Here is a 5,924-nt window from a genome sequence, read left to right as displayed (position 1 = left end):
ATGCATCTTATAAACAGAAATCAAATAAGAATCGCAAACCGAGGTTGTTTCAAGAAGGTGATTTGGTTTGGGTTCATTTAAGGAAAGAGCGTTTTCCAAGCAAACGCAAGAACAAGCTTATGCCTAGGGCTGAAGGTCCTTACAAGGTGGTTGCACGTGTGAATGATAAGCTTACAAGATTGAGCTTTCGGGAGACTATGGTGTCCATGCTACTTTCAATGCAGGTGATCTTTCACCTTATCTTGATGATGATGGCCTTGCTGAATTGAGGCCAATTCCTTTTAAAGGGGGAGGGGATGATACGGTTATGGATGAAAGTGATAGTCTTATGCTAGCAATTGGAACCAAAACTGATTTGGGTTCAATGGCTCATTTTGTGTGCATGGTGACTTGGATTGAGTGAGCTCGTTATATGGTCCTTATTATCAAGGTGATACGTTAATCAAATTGGTCCGTTTAAATCACATTGGTCCGCTTGTTTAAACAGATTGTACGCACTTATTATTTTTAATTGCTTTGGTTAAAGTCGGTTTAATAAAGGGATATTTGTTTAAATCCCCAATTTAAATTCAGTCATTACTTAGCTTTGATTATTGCTGTTTGTAAGGAGAGTTTTAAGCCTTTGTAACCTCCAATTTAGTGACTGAATTAGGAGGCTTTAGAGCTTGTAACTGCCAGTTTTAAAGGCTCTTAAATGGCTCTTAATTAGCCGTTTAAAGCTCTTGTAGCTGTTGGTTTTTGGCTATTTATAGTCAGCTTCTTGATTGGAATAAACAACCAACTGGATGATTAAAACACTTGTTTGTTACATTTCGAATTATAGTTTATAATTCAGCCTTTTTCTTTGTTTTGGACGCGTTTCCTATTCAAAGAACTGATTGTGAGTCAATAGGTCTTGTCTTGCATTCACGATCAACGAGTTAAAGGTCTAGCTTGTTAATCAACTATCCTTGTTTATACAACGAGTTTTTAAACTCGTATCAACTTGTGATCACAGCGATGCCCCTCATCATCATTGTGTGGGCGTCTCTATTGTTGACGAGCCACTTCTTTGAGAGTGACTTGTGATCACAGAGATATCCCTCGTCAACATAGTGTGGGCGTCTCTATTGGTGATGAGCCACTTCTTTGAGAGTGACTTGTGATCACAGAGATGTCCCTCGTCAACATTGTGTGGGCGTCTCTTTTGGTGACGAGCCACTTCTTTGAGAGTGACTTGTGATCACAGAGATGCCCCTCGTCATCATAGTGTGGGCGTCTCTATTGGTGACGAGCCGCTTCTTTGAGAGCGACTTGTGATCACAGAGATGCCCCTCGTCATCATTGTGTGGGCGTCTCTAGTGGTGACGAGCTACTTCTTTGAGAGTGACTTGTGATCACGGAGATGTCCCCATCATAATTGTGCGGGCGTCACTATTGGTGACGAGCCACTTATTTGAGAGTGACTCGTGATCACAGAGATGTCCCCAACATAATTGTGCGGGCGTCACTATTGGTGACGAGCCACTTCTTTGAGAGTGACTTGTGATCGCAGAGATGTCCCTCGTCATCATTGTGTGGGCATCTCTTTTGACGAGCCACCAATTCTTCCGACTTAGCCTAAATCGACTTTGTCTTTACCTAAATCAACTTTCTGACTTGGCCTTGTATTCTTTGTCAGCAAGCTAAAGACGCGGCTAAGGCGGCAGCGAGGGCGAAGGGGACGACTCTTTCGCAACTGAAAAAGAGGTCGGCGCCTGCTGATTCTGAGACCCCGAGCACCTTTAAGATGCCTCGGCCCAAGCTCCGACGACTTGTAAAGAAGGACGAGTCCCTGGCCGCCGAGGGTGATCACCTTGCTGACGACGAGCATGCCGTGGATAAGCCCTCCTCGATTGTGGACTTGGTGTCCAAATCGAAGTCTGGTGGGCGCCAGGCTGAGCCGGCGGATCCTCTATCTGGTATTCCGGCCAGTGTTCGTTCGCATATCCCTGCGGAGGTGGCCCGACGAGCTAGTTCTTCGGGTGGTAAGTTTTACTCGAACGTCGTACAGACGTATCGAGCCTCATCTAGCAGTTCTTCTTACTCTCCGCGTCATCCTAAGGCCATTGTTTTTCCTATAGCTAAAGAAGACAAAGGGAAGGAAGCAGCTGCAGCAGAGGACGAGAATATCCCTTCTACTCCTCACTATTCGTCAAGGGATAGGGCGGCGATATGCCGCAAAGTTTTTAAGGCCGTCCCAAAGGAATACGTCGCTTCTCTTCCTGGTCGTCGGACAGACGCTCAGTTTGGGGCCATCCAAGCCAGCCTTCTTGACGTGAGTTTGTCTCCATGAATCACTTGTAAGTAAATGTTTTTTGAGTGTTTACTAACATATTGGTGGAAGTTAATAAAACAGAGATTGTTCGTAAAACAGAGATTGTTCGTAATTTTGTAAACCAAGGGTCTCCCAAAAACCCGCCATTTGACAATCTAACATTCTTATATTAGGTCAATAATCCACATTACCTTCAATTGAGGAAAATAATATTGCATAAAATAATTATGCAAAAACCCTAACTCTTCTTTGTTTACTTACATTTAGTATATCCATTAGAGTTATCCGGCTCTGTGAAATTTTTGGCCCTTTAGAGGTTCTCTTTTCTTTTAAATTTTTGGCTATGTGAAACTTAGAATTTGTGTATATTTAATGTGTTCTCTAATCTATTTGAAATTTCAGGTATCCACGGAAGCTTTTTCGCCCCTAGCCATGGAAGAACTGCATATCTAGGGTTCCAGTGAACCAACTCTGCAACTCCAACTTCCTCTCTCCTAAAACCTCACTCTCTCTCCTCAACAATGGCACGAACGAAGCACACTGCTAAGAATTCCACCGGATGAAAAGCCCGACCGTTTCCCTTTCTTTGAGATTGTGTAAGTGTATTTTTCATAATCAATTTCAATTGCCATTTTCAGAATACTTGCTGCTTTTAACACCTGGCTTTGATGGCTGTTTAACAACATTTAAATTGACATCTTTCTCCAAGCTTTGCATGCCTTCATTGACATCCTGGCAAGACCTCTCTGAGGTAGAATAAATGGTTTCTGATTTCTGAAATTAATGGTTATTTTATGTAATCTGATTCTGCTCTTTGTATGCAACTTTAAGGATGCATGAAATCTACATAAACCCCCTTTGGGTTTGCTCTTTTCTGAATTGTATTTTTGTTTGAGAATTTGATTCATCTACTGTATTCAAGTTCTTTAGAGTTAAACATTTGATTGATTAGGCTACAGTTCTTAGTTTTTTTTTTCTGTTTTATCAATTGACTAGGGTTTCCGATAAATCTCAATTTTTTCCGTAAGGTTTTTGTGATATTTTTGTTTTGAAATTTGACGTTTTTGCCCGAAGTTGTTTTAAGTTTAGAACCGGTGAATCTCGGGGATTTGGTTATATTAGTGAATTAAGCTTATATATATTTGCTTATATTATTGGATTTGCTTAAATTGATGTGATGTGTGTTGATATTGTCAAAAATGGGGAAGGTTTCAAGCAGTTTGGTAACGTTGGGGCTGGATTTAAGAGACTAATGATTGTAGGAGACATAGCCAGGAGAGTAAACCCGATGGTGGGATGAGTGTTTTGGTGAGTATGAAATACTTAGTGGAGTGCTTGCACTGCCATTTTAACTCCGCCTTAATTATCGTGCTCTCTATGGTGTTGTTCTTTGACTGTGGACGGTGGTTACCGGTTCTTCGTCTCTGGGTTGAGACAGAAGTGATAAAGCTCTCAGCTTCCATAATAGGATTTTAGTTCTTGATCTTGAGTGCCTCTTTCAACCTTTTTGGCAGCTTTGGTTATTATGTAAGTCTGCTTAATTTGACTCATTGTGCATGCTTATGCCTACTGTCTTGAGCTGCTTAATTTGACTCATTGTGCATGCTTATGTCTACTATCTAATCCTTCAATCTTCAAACTTACATTAATGGAGGTACACATTAATACAACAGCTCTATATCATGTTCCAACTGTTTGAAGCTTTTTGAATAGTTGTGCTATCAAATAGCAGGAAATTTGGCAATTGATTGATTGGCGTAATTGATTTTTGTATTGGGTCATTTTACTAGAGGAATGCCTGATTTTAGAAGTGTCGAATTCTACTTACCTTTTGCTGTTTGTTTTCATGCCGGTTGTTCCACTCTGTTGTTTCTGCAATATTGCGTTTTGTTTTTGGGGAATTCAGAAATTCTTAATTGGAATCTTCTCAAATCTGCATACAGAGTACTAAGTATGTTGCAAGATTCCAATTGATAGTACACAGTCACTCAATTTCTTTCATTTCTTGAACCTTTTGATTTCAAATTTGTAATATTTGGGGGTTTAATTTGTTCCAGGATCCCACCTACGGAATAGAACAAGAAATTGAAAGGCATGGGGAAGAAGAACGGGGAGTCAGGATCTGCAGTTGGGATGAGCAACTCTTTGAGTAAGGTATTTCAGAGTTGTAGTGCATGGCTGGATAAGTTAATGAAGCATAAGCATGGCTGGGTTTTTAATACCCCTGTTGATGTGAAGGCCCTTGGTTGACATGATTATTTCACAGTAATTAAGCATCCAATGGACTTGTGTACTAATCTAAATACCAACTGGTACAAATATCCCAAGGACTTGAGTTTGATTGATCGAATTTAGGAATTTATATTTTAGTACTAAGATTTAGATTCTTTGTCATGTAAAGGCATGATTACTCGGTTTCACTATTTAGATGTATAATCGTATAATATTAATTTTTTAAAATACGAACTTTGTGAACATTTATTTTTATCTAATATTTATATTTAGTTGTTGTAATAAAATTTTAAGTTTTTATATAATTTCGCACGCATAAAATACTAGTAAACTATAATTCAAGGAAACTGAACACAAGTGTTTTATCTTTAATGTTGGATCGTTATTGTCATTATAAAACTGGCTATATATAGCCAAGAAACCAAAGATGGTTGTTACAAGCAGCTAATAAGCCTCTATTAAACAGCAATTTAAAAGCCATTTAAAGGGTTTAAAAGCTGGTGGTTACAAGGCTTTAAAAGCCTCACTCAATCAGCCAAAATTGGCAGTTACAAGCTGATTCAAAAGCCCCTCTAAATGCAGAAAATAAAGCTAATTAAAGGAATTAAATAAATGGGGTATTTAACCTATTGTCCCATTATTAAGTTAAATAAAACATAAGAAACAAAAGCAAATAAACTTGCTGCTGGCAGATTATGTGTAGCGTGCATCTTTGATCAAACGGACCATCAAACGGACTCAATCCAAGGCACCAAACACACACAACGAGCCATCGAACCCAAATAAGCTTCGGTTCCCATTGTGAGTACACGACCATTAGCTAACGAGCCTTCCTCATTCATGACCATATCATCCCCTCCCCCTTTAAAAGGAATTGACCTCAAATCTGCAAGACCATCATCATCAAGATAGGGTGAGAGATCACCTACATTGAAAGCAGCATGGACACCATAATCTCCCGGAAGTTCGATTTTGTATGCATTGTCATTCACACGTGCAATCACTTTGTAAGGTCCCGCAGCCCGAGGCATAAGCTTGTTCTTGCAATTGCTTGGAAAACGCTCATTCCTTAAATGAACCCATACCAAGTCACCTTCGAAAAACACCCGAGGCTTTCGATTCTTATTTGATTCAAGCTTATAAGATGCATTAACAGATTCAATACGATCACGAACTTGTTGATGAAACTTCATCATAGACTTCAATTTAGCTTCGGCGTCTTTGTGAACCAACTTTGTCTTTTGGCATTGGAATCAAATCCAATGGCAAGTATGGATTAATTCCATATACAACCTCGAATGGGGAATGACACGTAGAATAAGTAAGAGAATGATTGTGAGCAAACTCAACGTGAGCAAGCTTGACATCCCAATCCTTTTGAGTCATTTATTTGATT

Source organism: Spinacia oleracea, chromosome 1 (assembly GCF_020520425.1).
Source record: "Spinacia oleracea cultivar Varoflay chromosome 1, BTI_SOV_V1, whole genome shotgun sequence".
In the NCBI taxonomy this organism is placed as follows: domain Eukaryota; kingdom Viridiplantae; phylum Streptophyta; class Magnoliopsida; order Caryophyllales; family Amaranthaceae; genus Spinacia; species Spinacia oleracea.
The sequence above is the reverse complement of the archived record's forward strand: the minus strand, read 5'-3'. Positions refer to the sequence as shown.